Source organism: Vulpes lagopus, chromosome 4, assembly GCF_018345385.1.
Source record: "Vulpes lagopus strain Blue_001 chromosome 4, ASM1834538v1, whole genome shotgun sequence".
In the NCBI taxonomy this organism is placed as follows: Eukaryota; Metazoa; Chordata; class Mammalia; order Carnivora; family Canidae; genus Vulpes; species Vulpes lagopus.
Genome location: NC_054827.1, coordinates 18,659,517 through 18,683,721, shown reverse-complemented (window position 1 = coordinate 18,683,721; position 24,205 = coordinate 18,659,517).

Genomic DNA, 24,205 nt, shown 5'->3' with positions numbered 1-24,205 from the left:
GGGTTGCAACAAGGGGTAAGTGAGCTCCTGTGACTTGAGGACCATGGGATGAGTTGAGAGGACAGGAATGAGAACCATGCTTACTGACACTTTAAACTGAGGTAATTGGGCATAATGGCGAAGTCCCATCAGAAGTCGTGTTAGTATTTTCACATATACAAATTTCCAAGTCTTCAAAGGAGGAGGATATCTTTTAAAATAGAGTAGCATGTTTATTTTATATTCCAGAACTGATTTGTGATCACAGCACCGCTCTATAAAAAGTTTTAAGTATCTTTTTTTTTTTTAATTAATTTATTTATGATAGTCACACACAGAGAGAGGGGGAGAGAGAGAGGGCCAGAGAGAGGGCCACAGGCAGAGGGAGAAGCAGGCTCCATGCACCAGGAGCCCGACGTGGGATTCGATCCCGGGTCTCCAGGATCGCGCCCTGGGCCAAAGGCCGGCGCCAAATCGCTGTGCCACCCAGGGATCCCAAGTTTTAAGTATCTTAAAAGCAGATAAATTCTGTTACCTGCTTTAACATCACTTAAAATCTTAACCTCAAGCTAAAATATGTGTTACAAAATGACCTTTGTGAAGCTACTTTAGGGTTAGATACGATTTGATTTTGGAAGAAAACATGGTACCATAATGATATTTATGGTCACCCATTTGTTGATACTATTATTTAGGTTAATACATATGTAAGGTAACTACATCTTTTTTCCTATTTGTCTTTTTTTTTTTTTATAGTCCTTGGGCCTTTTATAGGGTACTTGCCTTTTAGGAAAAATATATTTAAAATATGATACTGTATATTTTGATAGAGGGAGGTCAAAAGACATGTTTGTATTTCAGGAAAATGGAGGGAAAGCCTCACAGAATTTAGGCCATGTTTGGCATACTTCTAGCTGTGTCTTTCCCACGCACAAAAAATAATTTAAAAAAATGCCTGTAGTTTGTTCTTTGGGATCGGTGGGAAGGGGGGACAGGGTTGGACTGGAAGAATTTATATCAGGTTCACTTGGTAGGGCTCTCGTACCTCCTTGACAGTTAATTCTAGGCACACTCTTTCTGTGTCCTGTTAGTTTGTGTGAACTTCTTGGCTAAGGAATTAGTGTCTTATCCGTCCCAGATTGCCATCTATTGAGGGCCTCTGGAATCCTTCTCCTGGGCCAGACCTTGCGGTGCAGACAGCCACGGCAGGACTCATCCCAGAGGTGGTGCCAAGAGCCCCACACGGGCTCTTCCCTGGAAGAAGTGGCGCTGGGCTGTGGCCTCTTCCTGGCTTTCTGGCAGCAAATCCCTCATTAGCATGGGTGCTGGGATATGCTTGGCTAAGGAGGAAAACCCAAAGCAAAGCCTTGAAGAAAGCCCAACTCCTTTCTTGTGTTCATGCCCAGAATGATACATTGTTAGCATGCAGCTGGTTGTAAAAGGAAGAAATCAACCCCAAATGTGAAGGCAGATTTCTTCCTGCTTTCATTTCCCACTTTAAAGTTGTCTGTCAAGTGGCTTCCTTATTAGGGAGAGAGGATCCACTGGGCCGTGCCCAGGAAATCCTATTTGGAATTTCTTTTAACTGAAGTTCTCTTAACCGAAGCTACAGAATATCTGACTGTGCTTTAAAGACAAATGGCTGTAGCAGCACAACCTCTTGTAGGCAAGAGGACAGGAATGATCCAGGTTATCCTTGAGGCCCGAGGGATGGAAAAACCTACTGGCGGGGGTCGGGGGGATCTTGGGTGGTTCAGCGGTTTAGCACCTGCCTTCAGCCCAGGACATGGTCCTGGAGTCCCAGGATCGAGTCCCACGTCGGGCTCCCTGCATGGAGCCTGCTTCTCCTTCTGTCTCTAGTCTGGCTCTTTCTCTCTCGAATAAATAAATAAAAATATTGAAAGAAGAGAGAGAGAGAGAGAGAGAGAGAGAGAGAGAGAGAGAGAGAGAAAGAAAGAAAAGAAAGAAAGAAAGAAGAAAGGAAAGAAAGAAAGAAGAGAAAAGGAAAAGAAAGAAAGAAAAATAAATCTGGGACGGATAAGACACTGTAATTCCTTAGCCAAGAAGTTCACACAAACTAACAGGACACAGAAAGAGTGTGCCTAGAATTAACTGTTAAGGAGGTACGAGAAAACCCTACTGGCCCCAGCCAAGCAAGGCTGAGTAGACATGTGGGGACCTGAGTGGGCCATGCGCTGCTGTGTGGCACCTGGTCAGAGAGGAGAGACTGGGTGAGATTCTTTTTTTTTTTTTTTAAGATTTTATTCATTATTCATGAGGAACACACAGAGAGAGGCCAGGACATAGGCAGAGAAGCAGGCTCCCTGATGCCAGACTCGATCCCAGGACCCCGGGATCATGCCCAGGCAGACATTCAATCACTGAGCCACCCAGGTGCCCCTGGATGGGACTCTTAACTATATTTTATCACATTTTCTCAGATGACCTAATAGAGAGTGCTGTTTTCTTCCACATCTTCCTAGTTTTTACCTGGGCACATACATGAACACCCGAAATAAAGACTGGGTTCCTGGCTCCCCTTGAAGCATTGGATTAATTCTAGCTAATAGCAAGTAAGGGAAAGTGTCTTTTGCGAAGTATATTTTAAAAGAAGGAGGAGGGCAGCCTGGGTGGCTCAGTGGTTTAGCGCCACCTTCGGCCTGGGGCATGATCCTGGAGACCTGGGGAGTGTCGGGTTCCCTGCATGGAGCCTGCTTCTCCCTCTGCTTGTGTCTCTGCCTCTCTCTCTCTCTCTCTCTCTCTCTCTCTCTCTCTGTGTGTGTGTGTGTGTGTGTGTGTCTCATGAATAGATGGATAAAATCTTGAAAATTTAAACCTCTTTTGCGTATCTTCATTTCAACTTCATTACCACACTCTCTGTATTCATTAGGATTTAGATTCAGCTGTCAGTGACAGAAAACCCCAGACAACAGTGGTTTACACCAGCGACTTATTTCACTGATATGTAAAGTCTAGAGGGCATCTGCACGGGCTCCACTGGATCAAGGGCACATAAAGAGGTCTTCTAGCTTCTTCTCCTGCCATCTTCACTAGACAGCATTCAACTTCATAGTCTAAGGAAGGTCTTCAAATTTCAGCCCCATATCTGCCTTCCAATCAGTGAGAAGTAGGAAGCAGGAAGGTGTCTCAGTTTGGGCTGCTAAAACAAAAATACCAGAGGTAGGATGACTTAAACCACAAACATTTATTTCCCAGTCCGGAGACTGGGGAGTCCAGATCAAGGCACCAGCAGACTCAGGGTCTGGTAGGAACCTGCTTCCCGGTTCATAAATGGCCTTCTTGCTGTGTCTTCATGAAGCACAAGGGACAACTAAGCTCTCACGAGTTTCTTTTATAAGGACACTAATCCCATTCATGAGGGACCCACCCTCACGATCTAATCACTTCTCAAAGGCCCCACTTCCCAATACCATCACACTGGGCGTTAGGTTTTCAAAAGAGGTTTTGAAGGAGACACATTCAATCTATAACAAAAGGGATGAGAGAAGATCTCCTCTTTTTCTTAAAGTAGGCTCCACACCTAGGGTGGAGCCTAACAGGCCTCAAACTCACCACTCTGAGATTAAGACCTGGGCCCAAAATCAAGAGTAGAACGCTTCACTGCTTGAGCCACTCAGGTGCCCCGACTCCCCCTTCTTTTATTTTTTCCCTCCTTTTCTTTCTTTTTCTTTTTTTTTTTTTTAAGATTTTATAAGGATAACTTTTTAAATGGTGAACAGTGTTTTAAAAAAACTGGAAGGAACTGATAAATTCTGGGATAAGCATATTGAAAAATTCAGCCCAACTCTACTAGAGTAGCTTATATGTAGTTCTTTTCATACAAATGGAACGTTTAAAACTTGGAAGATTTTTCCAAACCTGCAGCTCTATAAAAGCTATCATGTTATTCTGAATTTCTTCAGTATATTCATAAATTTCCAAAACTTTGGGTTTTAAAATGGATGTATGATTGATCTAACTGACCAATCTGCATTGTGGTCAGATTTGTATGATTTGGTTTCCTTTGAAATTTGTTGAGATTTACTTTAAATGGTCTAAAGTTATATCAGTTTTTGTGTATGTTTCTCAGAGGCTCACAAAGAGTGTGGATTCTCTAATTGCTAGATACTGGGTTCTTTGCCTGTTAGTCCTCTACATTTATTTCCATAGTGGTTATTGTCTCCTCATCTAGGATGTGATTTCCATGAGGTTAGGACTGTGTTTTGTTCACTGCTCTATCTCCCCTAGCTAGAATAGACTGACATATAGCATATTCTAATTACTGATTGTAAGTGAACTAAGTCAAACCAGTTGTGACCTTCAAATCACCTGCAGCATTGATAATTTTTTTCTTTAACATCAACAATTGAGGGAGGGAAGTTGAAATTTCCCACCACAGGCATGCATTTGTCAGTTCTTTCTATAGTTCTCTCAAATTTTGCTTCATGTATTTTGAGGTTATTTGATTAGTGCATAGAAATCTAGAATAATTTCCCAATAAATTTAATCTATTCACATGATGTAATATATTCACATTATATAATAAGGTTTTTGTTTTTAATGCCTATTGTATCCTATGTTAATATAATTACCTCGGCTTTGGTTTTTTTTTTAAGATTTTATTTATTATTTATTCATGATAGACATAGAGAGAGAGAGAGTCAGAGACACAGGAGGAGGGAGGAGCAGGCTCCATGTTGGGAGCCCAACGCAGGACTTGATCCTGGGGCTCCAAGATCACGCCCTGGGCCAAAGGCAGGCGCTAAACCGCTGAGCCACCCAGGGATCCCCTTGGCTTTGTTTTTTATTAGTATTTATTTTTTTGGTTTTTCTGTCTCTGTTCATTTATTACTGGCATTTACCTGGTTGTTTTTTCTGTACTATCAACATTTCCAGGTTCTTTTGATTTGATGTTTCATTGTAATAACACGTAACTGTAATTTTTTAGAGAACTCAACATGATATTCTTTTAACTGGAAAATGTGTCAACTGTACTTAGTATAATTCTTGATATTTTAGACATGTTTTGTCATTTTAATTTGTGTTTTCTATGGGTTCTACATCTCATGTTTTACATTCAGCACAGCTTGGGTGGAGTGGGGAGACCTGCATTCTGGGCAAGTCCCATTAGCTGTCTGTCCCTGGCTTTGGTTTTTTCTTTGAAAACTTAGAGTCCTAGACTAGCAGTCTATTTCATCCTAAATCTTAATTTCTATCTATAAATCTTTTAAAATAAAAATTAATGGCTTTTATAAGTGGATTATATTGGGCATTCCAAGATATGAATGTCAAACATGTGTCTTTGGTTTATATTATAATAAATTAACAACAGCTACTACCTTCTATGGAGTACCTGCTTTGTCGTGAGCACTTCAGGTGTATTATCTCATTTGTCCCTCAGAACTACCTTATGAGAACCATATCTTCATTTTACCAGTGAGAAGGTAAGGGCTGAGAGGTAAACATAAGTGGTAAACTAGAAGGATTTGTTTGCCTGGGTTTTAATTTGACAATGAACTGTTTACCTTCAAATTATCGCGGTAGAATTCTTTGTGCTTTGCTGGTGATGATTGGGTGCATGTGAGCCCATGTTCAGAGTACATTAAACAACGCGATGGTGCTAGAGCCATAGATGATGAAACTTTGTTTTGTTGCTTGCAAACAAGGACTTTCCCGCAAGTAGGATTTGTTGAAACCTTCCAGTGAAAGATTTTTAAACAAACTTGGTCTTTGTTGGCATAAGATAAACCAAATAGAGAGTGTGAGTAGTGAGAGTTTAGAAGGTCCAAAGAATTTGCAACAAACTACACTTTTTGGTGATATTCATAAAATGTTTGTCTTTTGGTGACAAGGAAATCATTTGCTCATACCTTAGAACATTCCCTAAATGACCAGCTATCCCTATTTTGCTTTTATCTTTACCAAAAGGTGATTATCTAAATAGAAGGATAGAACAAATAACTGGAAGGGAGCCCATAAACCAAATTGGTGAGAGAGATCCTTGCTACTTTCAGCTAGTTTGTAATTTTAGGCCCGGATGAATTATACCTCATGATACCAAAATAATTTGCAGTTAGGAGTGTGGAATGACCATCTGTAATCTTGGAGGTATCTTGAAATATAAGACAGGGGGCAGAAGAAAGGAAAGAGTTTGCAAAATGGAGGCCAGTGTAGATCCTGGAAACCACAGATGAGGGTGCTGGAACACAGTTCCAAAAGGCACTGGTTCACCAAGGACAAGTTATGCCTTGTAAGCTCCATACTCTGTTTTTACATGGTTATCAGGCTGGTGGATTTGGGAAATTTAAACATAATGCATTAGGATTTCAGAAAGCATTTCCCATTATGTGTTATGATAACCTTTGGTTGAGCTGGAGAGAAATGTGGATTTCTAGTTGGTTGCATGATATACCAGAGTGTTGATTAGTAGGTCGATACCAGCTTGGAGGGATATTCTTGGTGGCAAGCCATGGTACTCTGCCCTTGGCCATGTCAGGTTTAACAGTTTTAATCATTTATTATTGGATTAAGATGGAAGACATGCTTAAATTTGCAGTGATATAAAGCTAGGTAGGGCACTTAGTAGATTGATGGATTTGTAATACAACATAATCCCAAGTAATATAAAACTTAGAATTCTGAATTGGGTTTTAAAATAATCGGTGAAACAATATGAACTCTAAATGACCCAATCTGTATTCATATCTTTGAGAAGAGAATCCTAGGCTTTTAGTTGACTACAAACCAAGTCTGGTTCATTCATTCACTGAACAAATGTTGATTGTGCTCTCATCCATATCACTAGGTATACAGAGAATACAAAAAGTGAATAAAATAAGAAGACCTTTCTTTCAAGAAGCTTCTAGTCTAAAGGAACATACTAATTTCCCAGGGTTGCCATAAAAAAGTACCACATGCTGGGCAACTTAAAGTAACAGAAATTTATTATCTCATGGTTCTGGAAACTAGAAGTCTGAAATCAAGATGGCAGCAGGGCCATGCTCCTTCTGAAACCTGTAGGGGAGATTCCCTCCTTGCCTGTCTCTCTTCTAGTGGTGACCTTGAATCTTTGTGCTCCTCGGCTTGCAGCTGCGTCACTGTGATGTCTCCCTCTGTCATTACATGGCATTCTCCCTGTGTGTGTCATTCACATGGCATTTTCCTCTTCTCATAAGCACGCCAATCATATTGGATTGGGGCTCACACTAATGACCTCATCTTCACTTGATAACACCTGCAAAGACCCTGTTTCCAAATAAGATCACCAAATAAGGTACCAGAGTTTAGGACTTCAACAAATCTTTTGGGGGAGCACTGTTCAACCTGTAACAAGGATTAAAAGCTATTCACCCAAGTGGTTGACTGTAATTACAAAAAATAAAAAGTGCCCTAAAAATACAACACCATGGGAACAAGTAATAGGGTGACCACAGTTAGCTTGGGGGACGGCATTAAGGATGATTGGGAGCTATCCAGGCAAAGAGGAGGAGTCCCCTTCCAGGAAGAAGAAACGACTAACTGTGCTGAAAGCGAGGAGGCAGGAAGAGGCTCTGAGTTCTGAGAAAGTTAAAAGGAAACCCAGGGTAGCACAAGGGTATGAAGGCAGAAGATGAGCTAGGAGATAGCGAGGAACCAGATCCAGCAGAACTTTAGATGCAATGTGGAGGTGACTTGGGGGGCGGCAAGTAAAAACAAAACAAGAATTAATAAAAGTTCGTAGGATGGAAGAAGATAATAAGCAACTGAGGCTATACTTGTGTGACCACACCTGGAACGCTTTTGTCTTAATCAGGGTGTCTTTTGTTGTTGTTGTTAAGTTAGTGTTTTTCAGAGTGTAGTAGTTGTAACTTTGAATTCATGTTCTCTCCTGAGAGGAGAGAAGTCATGGGTTGGTAGCCATGTGGAATTTTTTGAGTGAGAAGACTTTTCTATGGTTGTTGTTGGGGCAAATTAGACCAATGGGCAGGAGTTAGGAGGGCTCCATGAAAGAGATCGCCGGGCAGTAGGAGCTACTAGGAGAGAACAGGGTGCTGGGGAAGAGGCCTTCTGTGCCTGGCCCGCCCTCGTCAGCAGTGAAAGGGGCTCAACACTGAAGATGAGGTGGGGAATGATTTCCTCCAAGGTCCCCTACGAGAAGTATCCCCTAGGGTTTCAAATGTGATGTTCAGATTTCTAAAATACATTTACCATACTTTGGAATTAAAATGTAAGAGCATTAAAAGGCTTTAAGATTAAATGTCACTGGGGATTATTCAACAACTGAATTCTTTAAAAAAAAAATCTTTGTAATATAATGCGATATGTCAGTTATATCTCAATCTAAAAAAAAAAAACCTTTGGGGCGCCTAAGTGGCTCAGTGGATTAAGCAATTAAGTGTCTGCCTTCAGCCTTGTCTGGCTCCCTGCTTAGTGGGGAGCCTGCCTCTCCCTCTCCCTGTGCCCCTCCGTCTGTTCATGTGCGCGCACGCACGCACACACACTGTCTCTAATAAATCAATAAAATCTTTACCAAAAAAATCTGCAGAATTATTTAGATGCATGTGTCTTTCCGGATACTCTGCAGTGATGGCAGCAGGTGTCCTTCCTCTTGCATCCTGGGTACAACTACCTCTTCCCCTTTCTGATGATCTGTCAGCTGTCCTTACTTGGCTTGTTCTAGCAAACTGGTTCCTAGGAACCAATTGCCAGTCATTTATGTTAAGCCAAATAAATCCTATTTCGAAGTGATGGTATCTAAATAGGTGCAATCTTTTTTTTACACCAAACAAGTGGTCTTGGTCTCACCACCCTGCAGAGGGTGCAGAGTACAAGGGAAAGTTAATAGCACTACCCAAGTGCCATAGGACCCAGTCCCTTGGGTGGGGGGAGGTCATATTCAAAGAAACACTGACCAGCTGCCAACAGTATACCTAAATGGAATTTCAACTTTCCCTTGTACCTCTTGAAGGACATCCAGCTCTTACCCCACACCAGCACTTCCCCCTCTTTCCGTCTTCTCCCTGCCAGAGGACGTTCTCTGAGCTGTAGGTGTTCTCCTGCTCCCCTCCGCCCCCCCCCCACCAGCCCTTTATTATATAAAGCAGCCTGGCTTCTTGGCTTTAATTTCTTTAAGTGTGTGGTGTGTGTTTTTTTCACTTCTTTGAGTCAAAAGGAAATTCAGAAGCCGAGAGAGAAAAGCAAGACAGACCCTTCCTGCTGTCTCTGCAGCGGCTGGGAAGGCCTAGGGAGGAGCCCTCCATAGACATGACCTGGGGTGACCATAGACATGATCCATAGACATGATCTGGGGTGACCAGAAACACCATGGCCAATAAATCTTGTCACCTGTATGTGGGCAAGAAGGCAAATGTGCAAGGGGTAGTCAGTGGACAGATTGGACTACGGCATTCCAGTGAAGAATAGCAAAATAGAAGGTCAGGAAGAAGGCAGGCTGAACCCCAGGGCAGGTGGGGAGGTCATGAAGCCCAGGCTCACCTGTTGGAGTTGTGGGGTGATTAAATGTCACTGGGGATTATTCAACAACTGAATTCTTTAAAAAAAAGAAGATTGGAGAGATGGCAGGAGGCATGCTAGATACAAGTGTAAGCAAACAGATCCAAAGTATTAAAGGTCAGCTCACTCCGTCTATTTCATAATCCTCTGTTATTTTGGAGTTATTTTTTTAAATGTCTTTCCAAGCATATTTTAAAGTTACAGACATTATTAAACTCTTTGACCAAAATAATTATTTTCAAATCTCTGCACAGCATGCTTTCAAAGAGTTGCTTCCTCTCACTGGCATCATGTAAAGTCAAGATTAGGACATAACAGTGCTGGTTTCCTGGCTTGAGCTGGATTCCTAGCCCCATGTGTGATACTTCTCTCTCTGCATGTTGGTGCTAAACACTCTGAAGGTCAGATGAACTTTGCAAAGCAGCAAAAGAGTGTGTGAGGATGAAGGAAGCTGATTTATCTTTTTGTTACATTCTTGTTTACTACCCTACATGTACCATTGCCCCATTGTAATACGGAATACTTATAGAGATTTTAGAGGCAAGAAGGCCAAGATAATAGTTTTTAATAGGGGCTAACAAAAAGGATTAAAAATGAATGTTTTTAAAAAGAAGTTTGAAAATCTCTATGAGTAGGACATATATGTATACCTATACTTTAGATTTCTGCTTAACTGGTAGGTCTTACAGTGTTCTCTTTTTGTTTTTATAAATCGTATTCCTTGCAGAGCCCACTCTTCACACGTTATCTAAATAATTTATTTGTATAGGGCACTCTCATTAATCAGCCATTACCAAGTGTAGTTTTCAGCAGATTAGGAGACCATTTGAATTTTAAATTGTAGAGCAACTTAAGCCGTTGCTATTGGAAATTAAAAATCAAAATAGAGAAAAAAAAAAAAAAAAAAAATCAAAATAGATGTTTCCAGGAATTTCTGATTAAGGATTTACAGATTCATATGATTATTTCAAGGATTTGTTAACGATTTATTAGAGAAATAACTTCAGTAGTTATTCATTATTTATACAAAATTCAGGATCTTTTTCCCAAAAAGAGTAAATTTTCAAATAAAGGAAAAGGAAAGATCGAACTTTGAAGTGATTGACTTTATTTATTTTTAAAAATTTTATTTATTGATTCATGAAAGACACAGAGAGACAGGCAGAGACATAGGCATAGGGAGAAGCAGGATTCTCGCAGAGAGCCCTGTGCTGGACTCAATCCCGGGGTTCACGCCCTGAGCTAAGGCAGACGCTCAATCGCTGAGCCACCCAGGTATCCCAAAGTAATTGGTTTTAAAAGTGGCTGATTATATAAATTGTCAGAATTTCAAAATTAGTTTTTAAAGATTAAGGATGCTGCTTTGTTCTGAGGACTAGTTAAGCAGTATTCAATTTTTTTCTTCTTTCTTCTTTTTTTTCAATGACTTCTATAGTGAAAGTATGGATAAGGAATCAGATTAGTTTTGGCTCCTGCCAGGAAGTCCCCAGGCCCAGCCTGAGTCCGAACAGAGCGCACCCTCCTCTCTGCCCCCATAGTACCCTGAACTTCCCTTACCTTCAAGCATACTACATGGTCATGGCCAGTGGTGTTTGTCTTTCTCCTCAGCCTGTATCCTCATGCCCCTCGGAGTGTTCTTTAGAAACTGCATTTACTTTCTTAAGTAAATTTCTATTTAAATTCCAGTTAGCAGTTCCAGTTAACTAATATTTAAATATTAATTCCAGTTAACTAATATTTAAATATTAGTTTCAGGTGTACAATATAGTGATTCACCAATTCCATACATCACCCGGTGCTCATCACAACAGGTATATTCCTTCATTCCCATCACCTATTTCATCCATCCCCCACCCACCTCCCCTCTAGTCACCATCAGTTTGTTCTCTATAGTTAAGAGTCTGTTTCTTGATTTGTCTCTCCCTCTCTTTTTCCCTGTGCTCATTTGTTTTGTTTCTTAAATTCCACATATAAGTGAAATCATATGGTACTTGTCTTTCTCTGAGTTATTTTGCGTAGCATAATACATTCTTGCTCTGTCTACGTTGTTGCAAGTGGCAAGATTTCATTCTTTTTTAAATGGCTGAGTAGTTTTCCATTCTAAGTGTCCATCAATGGAAGACTGGAAAAGAGATGTAATATATATATATACATATATATGTAAATTGCATTTAGAACATTTCCTTTTTCCTTTTTGAAATTGTAAAACTTAATCTTTTAGAGAAATTTGAAGTTCATTCAGCAATTGATAGGTGAAATTCAGTCTATGCAATAGTACTACAAAAATTAAGAAAAAGTTTGGTGAAAACTCAAGTTGAAGAAATTGTTTGCAGTAATGGCATATTAATAAGTAGAATATATGCGACAAAAAATGTCAGACCTTGGTGTTAAGGACCTCATTATTTCAAGTTATTTTAGTTTTAAATTTTTTTCTTAATTTTCACCTTCTAAACTTAAATCTTAGAGGCTCTGAATCGTGATGATGAAGAACTGGCACTGTTTTAATTACTTTCTCTGAGCACAGAATAGAAATGTTTTATTCAGATTTATTTGAAGCCAACATGAACTTCCAAACCGCTGTCAGCCAATAGCAGTTTTTCAGCAATCTGCCAACATGTCATTGCTAATGATAAAAAAAAGTCTCCGGTGACACATTGTTTCTGTATTTTAAGAAGTATCACATCAGAGCATGCTTTGCAAAATTGAAAATATCATTTCAAAAATGACAATTTTTCAAGAAGGTGACTTTCCAGCCAAACCATAAACCATGACTGCACAGCATAGTATCTGTCTAAATTTTGTGAACTTGAACTAAAAATGAATCTGAATTCTGCTTGAATTCCTTTTCTGCCACAGTTTGTTGAAAGGAATTTTGCTTAGCATTAAAACAAAAGTGGTTGAATTCTAACAACTAATTAAATTAGTTAGCTTTCAAGGGAGGGTGCAGGGTGGTGACTTGAGAGGGATACTTTGGCTGTGTTTGGAAAGAGAATGATTAGAGGAAATCAGAGTGTTCTGAAGTATTTCTTCAGACAATAAGAGCTTTCATGTATTTTTAACACACCTCCTAGTCCATGAACATACTTCTAGATTCTTTAATCTGAAATTCAGCTACTAATTTAGAAATAAGTAAAAAATCTTCCTCAGCAATGGCTCTCAGCAGGAGCCTGCGTTTGTCCAGTTCATCTGGATTTTTTGACATCCTTGAGCTGGCTCTAATTTGTGTGAACAGTGGCCTAAAATCAGAATTAAAGAAATAGTATATATTCCTGTTTTTAAACAGGAATACTAATACATCACTCTCTTAACAAAGATGAGCAGCTTAGGCACCTGTTAGCACAGCAGATAGCCATTAGAGAATTCAGTAGCATTTCTAAATTGTGGCAAGATTGGAGCAACAGCAGTCAATGATTTAGAGATTTATAGTTTAGTTATCTAGAAATCTCATTTATTTAGAATACCTTGTTCCACAAAGTCACCATGCCACATATTACCGTGTCTGTTTTCTGAGTATGCAAAAAGCTAGACATGGAAGTTTTAACTATATTCTAGAAGCATATACTTAAAGTTACTCTGCATTTATCTTTTCATGTTTAGAATGGTAGTACAAGTTTTTGGTGATCAAAACAAAACAATAAATTATCCATGTACAGTTTTCCTGAAGTTATTCTGACATTATTTTTTCATTCCCATTTATTGTCATCTATAAACTACAACTGCCCCCAACATGGTGATCGGGGCACCAACCTTGATCATAGTCAAAAGTCTAGGTGTAACCTTTGACTTCCCCAAAACTTTACTACTAATAGCTTAATGCTGACCAGAAGCCTTATAATATAATACTTATATATAGTTAACACATATTTTGTATTTTGTATCTATTATATCAGTATTCTTACATGAAAGTAAGCTAAAGAAAGGAAAATGTTATGAAGAAAATCATAAGGGAGAGAAAATACATCTATAGTGGTGTACTGTATTCAAAAAAATGTGTGCATAAGTGGACCTGTGTAGTTCAAACCTGTGTTGTTCAAGGGTCACTGTATACACCACATGAAGTTAGAATTTTAGGAGTTCTCCAAATGACAGTACAGCAATCTACCACCTACGCCTATGAACTTGTGGGTAAAGATGCATTTCTCCTTGTACTGACTGTTCATCTCCGCTCTGCATCTTAGTCTCCCACATCTCAAGGACCTTCTTGATCCACCCCCCCCCCCCCGCCCTTATATGTTATCTCTGTCTCTCTCTTCTAGCATTTTCCCTTCAGGGTCTAAACACAGTAAATACCTTCTTTATACAAAGTCTCCCTTCGACTCCATGGGCCCCTCATGTCATATGCTTGAAGAAAACCACATAAACTTGTCTTTGTTTCCCCACCTTTCCTCATTTCTCAGCCCAAGGCACCTGACTTACACTCCCCACAAAGCTGCGGAAATTTCTCAAGGTCACCAAAGACTTCTTTGTCACTAAATCCTAAGATCATATTTCATTCCTTCTTTTCAAGCACTGTCTGACCTTGCTGACCACTCTTTCCTTCCTCGAAGGCTCATTCCCCTTTTGGGTCAGAACTTCTGGTTCTTTCTACCACTCTTGTCTCTTCTCAGCCCCTCTGTGGGTTCTTCTTTGTCGTTTTCTTCCCATTCCTTAAATGTGTGGATCTTTGGTGTTTTGTTCCCTTCCCTTCTCATGTACAATCTCTCACTGGGTGATACTGTCCCTTTAATTATCCTCTCTGTGCTGATAATTCTCCTATCTCCTGCCTTCTGCTCCAGAGCTTTCTTGACCATGTGACAGTCCCATACAGATCTAAAAATCAGGGGGGGTCAGAAAGAACCTTCCTCTCTCATTCCTTAAGTGAAGGACACACAAACCATCTAGAAGCCATGGGCCCAAATACCATAGTCACCAACTTCTCTCTCCTTCACCTCCCAAACAGCTCAGAGATCCATCCACTTCACTCCACCCCACTGCCTTCACCCTAGGGTCACAGTCCTTTGTGCCTTGATCATTGCAGGAACGTGATTTCCTTTCTTCCTAACTCCAGTCTTAATTTTTCCCATCCTTTCCCTATAATATAGTCAAAACGATAAACAGTTTTCAAGTTGTATATCTGGCTTAAAGTCCTTCAGTGATTCCCCACTGCTTTCAGGATAAAGTCCAAACTCCTTGTGTGGCCTAGGGATCCCTCTGCTTACTCTGTTTACCTGTAGCTTCTCCTCATGCCCCTAAGCTCTATAGCATATTGAACCACCTTCTGTTCCTTTGGCCTTGCCATTCCCTCCACCCAAAACACTCATAATCCCGACTGCTCCCTTCCCTACCTCCTTCTGCCACTACATTTGGCGACTGCATTCAGATAGCCAAATTCAGCTCATCCTTCTCTGACTCAGGAAACTTAACCTTCTACAATGTGATAAAATACCTCCTGTGCTTCCTTTGCTAGCCCTCCTTTCATTAAGTGAACAATTGGTTTAAATTCATTGATGACAACAATGTTTTGAACGTCTTGAGTAAGTACTGTAGAACCCTTGTTTGCTATTGCTAGGACCTTGACCAGGTGTAGGGTGCTCTTTGATCAATAGTGGACAGTGGAGAAATAGTGTTCTCGGGAGCCCAGGTTGGAAGTATATAAGTCCAAGAAGAAAAAATTTTGTTCTGCCTTGTAAAAGGCTGTGTTTAAGAGAGAGGGTATGTATGTCTGTAGGTAAGTAGAAAAGACAGGACTAATGTATGTTAAACTCAACTGAGTACCTTACTGGAAAAATATGTGAATAAATCAAGTTATCCCATCAGGATACCTGCTCTTGGAAAGAAGAGGGATTATCAGGAAATTCACCAGAAATGGGAGGAAGTAGTGAAAGACTTGAAGGGTTGAAATGAAGTGGAACCCAAGAGAGTAGGATGTGCTGATACCACCTTAATTTTCTTTAGTAGCTTCTGCTTTCAAGGAACAGAGACCACTCAAAATAGCTTAGGTGAACAGTGAGTTTGTTGAGATGACTCAGGGGACTCTGCACACCCAACATCAGGAAGACGACAAGGCCTCAGGGAAGGGAGAAGTGGACCCATGCATTCCCCTCCTTGTCTCACCGCTGGGGTGGCAGGTCTCTCTCTGCTCCCCTGAATCACTGCTTTTGCTCTCAGCCACTTGGTTTCCACATGGTGTCAGCCTGGCTCCCAGTCTGCATGACTTCGGCCTGAGCACTGGACCATCGACCCTTTCAGTTGTATTATTCAGATTTTCAAGAATATTGAATGAGCGTACTCAGCCTTTAGATATGTAACCCTGAGTCAGGGGCCTATCTCTGGTCTGGTCACCTGTGGCTTGGGAGTGGCAGGAGAGTGCTGTGGGATCTTCTTTCTTCCTTAAAGGAGGTGTGGGTAGGTGGGTAATGACAGCTCCCTGGCAAGATGGCAGGAGTTCGTGGCTGTGAATAAAAGCTTCAGAGTCACACAAGCAGGGTTCATCTCTCATTCCACCTGCTAACTAATTTTGCCCAGCCTTTTTCTGTCTCTGTTTCCTCCTCTATGCTGTGAGATTCACAACAGTCCTGATCTTGTATGGATACTGTGAAGATTCTTGAAGGAGTAAGCTAGAAGGACATGGCATATGGAAAATACTGAATGAATGCTCATCAGTTTCATCAGGATAGCTCTTAGAGAGTTGGGGTGGATGTGCAATCACTTTGGGAAGGTCCTCTCCTGATGTTGGAAATGGTACATATAAGATGACAGGGCCTAGCAGAGGACACTTCCTTCCATAGCTGCCAGGGGAGAGGGAACAGGTGGTAACCTCTGGCATTCAGAGTGATATATTAGCCAGAGATTGCTAAAACCTAACGGGAACGGGCGTCCGCCTGGTACCAAAGTGTGCCACCAAGATCCTTGACTGTGGAAGTGGGCGCTGACTGGGCAGATACTCCGGTTACCAAGGTGCTGAGGGCTCTGGCTTCTTTTCATTTTTTTTTTTTACTTTCCCTCTTTTCCAACCCTAAAAACTGATGCTAGAAGACTTATTTTTTTTAAAAGATTTTATTCATTTATTTGAGAGAGAGAAAGAGAGAGAGAGAATGGAGAGAGAGAGAGAATGAGTGGGGGATGGGAGGGACAGAAGGAGAGGGAGAACCAGACCCTCTCACTGAGCAGGGATTCCTCACGGGGCTGGGGGGGGGGGGGGGGGGGGGGGGCTTGATCCCAGGACCCCTGAGATCCTGACCTGAGCAGAAGGCAGATACATTAATCAGTTGAGCCACCCAGGCGCCCCTAGAAAGCATAATGTTTTTTAATTGCTCTGCATCTATCTAAATGAGACAGCTAGATCTGCCTTATTCCTGTATTTTTGCCTTTACTAAATAAAGCTAAATGGGTTCAGATTGTAAAGTACCTTTGCAAACTACCAGCTTTTCATTTGTTGGATGTCCTTAGGAAAGATGGTTATCTCTCTCTGGATTTTGTATCAGAAAGTTTGAAATAGTTTAACTTCCTTATAGTACTGATTTGATATAAAAGGGAAGCAAATTTAAATGCCATTGCTACATTGATTATTGGCCCGAATTGGGTCATTAACTTTTACTTATTTCTACATTTGTGTTCACCTATATGAGAAAACTTTGGAGGAAGATATTGTTCAGAAAATTTGATTTGGGGAAAAGGTAAGCTTTGGACCAAATATAAATGTATATGAAAAAGTATTTTGGTTTTCAAAAAAAAAAGGAAAGGTTTTAGGCTTGAATGCAAAGGTTTGTTGTTGTTTGTTTTTGTTTTTTACTAATGAAAGTGAGCAGTTAACCATTTTGTACTATCCCTTAACCTGAATTATATTTTTGATATATTTTTTTGAGAAAGTAATCTCTTACACTTAAGTAAAAAGAATGAAAGTCAATAATTTCATGGTATTATGTCCATATCCCTCCTCTCCTTTTCACTAAATTATTTAACCTACAACATAATTTGAAAATATGTTTTTGAACTTTAAATTTGTAGAAATGTGACTGACACTGGGTTTGGAGCTTGCAACCCCAAAGCTCTAGTTCAAAGGAGAGAAAACACATTGTGGCAGAGATGCCAGTTCTCTATGGTTTAATTCCTTTTCCCCTATCTGTCCAGAAACAGAAAGTGCAGATTGTCTCACCATGAAACTAGCAACTCAAATGAAGCAGGAAGAATTGGTGAGGATTCTGAGCAGATAATTTGTTGAGAATTTGTTGGACAACCCGCCCCCCTGTCTGGCTGCAGCTGCTTTTTCCTATAAGATTTATTGTCAGGGCCTGTGATACTGATACAGAGGATTAAGTGTGAGATTTCACTTTACTTAGGGGAGGAGAGGAAAGATTCGTTTCTGTGAGACTAAATACTACATCAAACTTTTGAACCCAAGTGAAAATCCAGGATCAACTTTTGACTGTATTTAGCAGATTCTAAAAGATTTCTGTGATTAGTTGAAAGAAAGTCTGCTCTGTGGCATTGTCATATCATCACGGCTAGGAATTTATTTGACCTAAAATTTTATACTGTCAAATTTGTAACCTGGGTTGAAGAAGTTTGAGGTGGAGGTGATTCCAAGTTTCTAAGGAAGTAGTTTAGCTTCCTGGCAAGAATTAATAGGGCTCCAGTAGGGAATTAGGTGTCTTGAAACAATCATACTTAGGGTTAGGGGTGAGGGAGGGCCTGGGGGAGAGCTCACTGTATCATTGAGCTCAGTAAATTCATTCAGAGATTTTTCTGCGACAGAGTATATTGTAGATCCCTTCTAACCCTCTCTTGGTCAATAGCATTTTCAGATCTAAGCTTTCTTTCAAAAAGTCTCTTCCAAAACCTAGATAATTATCCATTACTATACATTTCTGTAGAAAATACTAGTCCTCGGTCACAATAGCAGTAGCTCACAGTGGATATGATGGTGTGGATCATTGCTCTTGGAAAAACTGTGCCCTCCAGACCAATAGAATTACTTTTAGAGGGCAGCCCGGGTGGCTCAGTGATTTGGCGCCGCCTTCAACCCAGGGCATGATCCTGGAGACCCGGGATCGAGTCCCACTTTGGGCTCCCTGCATGGAGCCTGCTTCTCCCAATGCTCGTGTCTCTGCATCTCTCTGTGTCTGTCATGGATAAATAAATAAAATCTTTTAAAAAAATTACTTTGAGAATTCCTGCATATTCTCTCTGTATAGTTATTTGTTGATGAGACAACCCAGCAAAGCTCAAAGACAGTAGATACAGACCTAAATCAAAGGATAAGGATGAGTAAGAGTTTTTTTCAGCCATGAAAATAACTTGGAGAAGTGTGATAAGGTTATCATAACCATCTCGCAAAAGGAGCATATCTTTTTTAAGCGTTTTAAAGGAAAAGTTATTAAAAATATGTAAATAATCAAATTCTACCACTGATAGTAGGCCCAGGTATCTTTTTTCCCCTCATTGCCCTGTTGCCATTCTACTTTCGTCATCAGTCTCCACAAAAAACGTTATTTTACAAAAGCAGAGGCTTCTTTTTTATTTATTAACGAAACACTGCGTGATCTACCTGCCAGGATTTAACATATGTTTGTTTAATAATGATTCATTAAATTGGCCCAGCATGTTTTTACGTTACTTTAATTCCATCCCATTATATTTCTGCAAAATTGGTTTTGTGTCATAGCTTTTGCAATCAGTATTTTATCAGATAGGTGTGCGTAGCTGAGACTGTTTGTGAGGGACATTGTGTAACCTGTTCGTTCTGAGAAGATTTTCTGACGTATGCGTTTCTGTTACTCAAAGCAAATGAATGCTTGACAAATGGCAGCTCTGTCGTATTTCCCCAGGGCAACGTAGAAAAACTAATATAAAATACTTGCCATTTTTAATACACAAGAGGCAGTAGCTGTCAGATATCATTAGATTAAAGCTATAAATTTCTGTAAACCATTTGGCTTCCTATGTAATCTGGAGCAAATTAAATTCATTTTTCTATTGACAAGGATGAGGGTCACTCATGTATTCATTTTGGGTAAATGTTCACTATTTTTAACATTTCAGAGAGGTTTGTAATAATGGTTGGCTTATTCCCTTTCATTTTTAAGGTGGATTTTGTGTGGGTTTTTTGTTGTTTTTGTCTGTTTTTAGAAATTTCACAAACAGCATTATGGCCATATTACCAGAAAAAAATTAAGAAAATAAAATAAAAGCTCCTTCACAATCCTTCCACTCACCTTTCTTCTTAGTTTTCCTTGCTTCCTTCTAGGTCCTTTCTCGTTAAATATGCAATCGTTGGAGAATTTGCATCTTTTAGTCATAAAAACTGGGGTTGATGAAGTAATGTCAAGAGCATTTTATTTAGTTAAACGATGAACAGGTATGACTCATTTTGCCCATCACTTGTTTCCTAAAGTTGTAGAAGACATGTCCCATTTTCACATGATTTCTTATTTTAAAGATTTTATTTATTTATTCATGAGAGACACTGAGAGAGAGGTAGAGAGACAGGCAGAGGGAGAACCAGGCTCCTCTCAGGGAGCCCAATGCGGGACTCGATCCCCAGACCAGGATCACACCCTGAGCTGAAGACAGATGCTCAACCACTGAGCCACCCAGGCATCCCCCATCTTCACATGATCTTAAATCATTGCTAAAATTCAGTGGTTCTTCATTTCTGAGCACTTTTCAGCAACTTTCAGTTGGCAGTGATCCCTATTCCTTGACCTCTGCACACCTCTGTATAAAAAGACTTGAATGTTCTGGAAGGTCAGCATTTACTGAACACCCCCATGTTCCCTCTCCCCATCTCAGTTGGCTTTATATAACTTCACCTTTTTCCCTTCCTGATTCTTTTTTAAGCAGTTCACTTTATTCCTTATCTTTTAGTTATGTTATCTGAGAAATAGCCTTTAAGGCCTAGATAGGTGTAGAAATCGATACACATTTGATTTAGAAAAGTATTAGGTTTTCTGTTTGGAAACTAGAATATTGGCAAAATTGGAGATGCCTCGTGTATTTGCAAATTTTTCAACAAGCATTTGTGAAGTGTGAGCCTTGGCACTCTGTTAGGTGGTATGGACAACACCAATGTGTAAAACTTTATTTTTACTATCAAGGAATGTTTCACTCATTTTCATATTTCTGTAGGATGTTTCTCTGTGTTCTTTGAGCTAGCTGCTTTCAAAGTCAAGGACTTGCACTTATATTGATATGTAAATAATGTTCAGGGAGTTTGCTTTATCTATGAGGTTTAATGGAAACTGGGTTATTCATCAGAAATGTCTGTGTCTCTTATCAGCATCAAATCATTTAGATTTAACATAGAAAATTCATCTTATTTATTATTTTTAAATAAAATAATTTTAATAATGGTTGTCTTTTATAGTATGAAGGATGAGGAATGTTCAAGCATTTATTTTATAGGATAAAAAGCTCTAAGTTCTTCAGAGAAGATGCAAAGCTGTGATCTCATAAGTTTATGTTGTTGATAATGAGTATAATGAGACCAAAGGAGACAGCGTTCCGTCTCTATACATCACTGTGCTCCAAAAGTGGAGTACTTCTGTACTTCTGAAAGTTAAATACATTTTATTTTATTTTATTTTATTTTATTTTATTTTATTTTATTTTATTTTATTTTATTTTATTTTATTTTATTTTATTTTATTTTATTTTATTTTATTTTATTTTATTTTATTTTATTTTATTTTATTTTATTTTATTTTATTTTATTTTATTTTATTTTATTTTATTTTATTTTATTTTATTTTATTTTATTTTATTTTATTTTATTTTATTTTATTTTATTTTATTTTATTTTATTTTATTTTATTTTATTTTATTTTATTTTATTTTATTTTATTTTATTTTATTTTATTTTATTTTATTTTATTTTATTTTATTTTATTTTATTTTATTTTATTTTATTTTATTTTATTTTATTTTATTTTATTTTATTTTATTTTATTTTATTTTATTTTATTTTATTTTAGCTACAACTGAGGGTATTTGCAAGCATACCATTTCTGGAAGACTTTCTATTCATGCCTTTGTCTATGTAATGTAGGTATTTAGCTGAAAAGGAGACATATTCAAACCACCTGTCATTTTTGAATGTAGACATTATGTAGATAAACTTGATGCTAGTATTTTCCCATTTTTTCTAGCCATGTAGTCTAGTGGTTTAGAAAGACGCAGGAATTAGAACAATCAGGTTTTCAGTACTATTTTGCCACTCACTATCTTTGGAACATTGAGTGGTATAATCTTTCTGTGACTCAGTTTCCTCATCCATAAAATGGAGATATGAGTGTCTATCTTGTTTAGACTTCTTGCTCATTATATAGTAAGAAGCTGGCAGACAGTTGTATTTTGTAGGCATAGTTAATCCCTACTGCCACCTTATATTTGTTTTAATTATTTAAACATTTTCTATTTGGATTGCTATCCTCACTGGCACTCCTGCTTAAATCAATCAAAGTTTCACTCAGAATAAAATCTGTACTCTTACTTCTTACCTGATATCCCCTGGATAGCCCTGCCCCTTGTTTTCCTATCTAACCTTCTCTCCAGCTACTTTCTCCTTTGCTTACTACAAAAATGTGACAGAAATATCTTTCTACAATGAACTTTTTACTAGTACAATTATATGATTTTAAAAATAGCTTTACCCTTAAAAGAGTTAGTCATTCATTAAATATTTTATGTAGGGTTAGGAACATCAACAAAATTTATAGCTCTCACATGCTTGGCATTTTATCTGTAAAATCAAGAAAGATTACAACAATTGTTTTCAACAGGTGATAGATTTCATTTGTTTTGGTTTCTAAACAGCTTAGCTAACACTAAGTTACTTACATCATATTTTATTTAGGGATGGTTTCAATGATCTTAACATATTCAGCTTTAATCTCAAAGCGATGAGAAGCATGTAGCTGTGACACATAATTACGAAAGTCCATGGCAGGACTCGAGCCTTGGCCTGCATCATTGCCCTGTGTCATTGACCAGTGTGCTTTTACTTTAAATATAGGCTAAGCTCACATGATACCTTTGTCCCTAGGATCTCCAAAGATCAGAACCTCTGATTATAAATTTTAATTTATATTGTAATACCAACTGTCTTGTCAGCTAAAGCTTTTGCTTTGTTAAAGACCCAGGAAAGTGCATGCAGTATTTCGAGGAGATATTCATTGGCATATAATCTATTGGCAGAAAGTAGTGATCCCAGAATAGAGAGTGCACGTGGGGTATTGGGAAATTCTCATAAAACATGTGAATGGCTTTGTTATTTTCCAAGTGGATAGTGGTACAGTGTATAGTGTGTATTTCCAAAGTGTGTAGGTGTATAGTGGTTTCTAGTGTGACGGAGCCAGTAAGTATACTGTTCATGTACTATCTTTTCTCCTATTTTTACTTCCATTATTGTGAAATTCTGGGAATTTTACTGATAGAGGAATGAAATTCAGCTTTCCTCATCTCTACTTGAGTAATTTTGCTTATTTGATCCTGGGTGGTATAGATTTGTGGAAGAAGCAAATAGATGTGGACATAATCCCTGAGTATCACTGTCTTCTCCCCAGTAGTAACAAGTATCTTTGGTCCATAATTCATATCCTATATAAAATGTATTAAAGATAAAAATGTGATGAGAGTGCCTGGGTGGCTCAGTCAAGCATCCGAGTCTTGATTTTGGCTCAGGTTATGATCTCAGGGTCATGAGATTGATCCCCGCATTGAGCTCCATGCTAGATGTGGAACCTGCTTAAGATCTCTCTCCCTCTCCCTCTCTGCCCCTACTCCCCACTTGCACATGCTCTTTCTCTTTGTTCTCTCTCTCTTCTAAAAAAAAAATACATGCACACACATATACATGATAAATACAGTCATGAAAGTACTAGAAAGAAACAAAGGTAAATGTTTGTGGTTAATATTGGGAAAAATCTTTCTAAAGGTAGAAAACTAAAGAGGAAAAATTTATGTTCTAAATCTATCTATATATATAAATAAATGTGTGTGTGTGTGTGTATATATATATATATATATATGATAGTTGGATGGATAGATAGATAGATAGATAGATAGGATCAACCCCAAGAGAAAAAGTAAATGATTAACTGGGAAAAAAAATATGCAATATATGACAGAGTTTATAGCATTATTATATAAATAAATCTTATAAATTGATATAAATAGAATAACCTAATAGAAAAAAATGGGCAGCTTCAATTGGGCCAAACTTTCTGGAGAATATTTCTGACAATGTGAACCAAAAGCCTTATATGAAAGGACATACCCTTGATATGCTATTACCTTATAGAACATTATTATAAAGCAATAAATAGAAAGTGTACAAAGATATTTATAAAAGGATGATGCTGTCAGTACTATTTATAGATGTAAGAAACTGAGAGTTACCAGACAGTCTCTAATAAGGGATTATAGTGTCTTCATATTGTAGAAGAGGTTGTTAAACATGAAGTTATCTATTTGTCAATATGAAAATGTGTGTGTGTGTGTGGGCACACCCGAAATTCTTGAGAAGAAATTATACTTGGTCTTTATTCCTTTTGTATTTTTTCTGTGTTTTCAAATTACTTGAATAGAAAATTGATTACTTTTGCAATCAGAATATAAAATAAAGCTATTAAAATGGGAATCAATTAAAAACATATTTTTTTCTGGTGAGGCCGTTGAATTATCTTATGTATTCTGTAAACATGATGAAGCCAACATACAATTGAGCTTTTATTTTCAGAATTTTGCAGCCACTAAC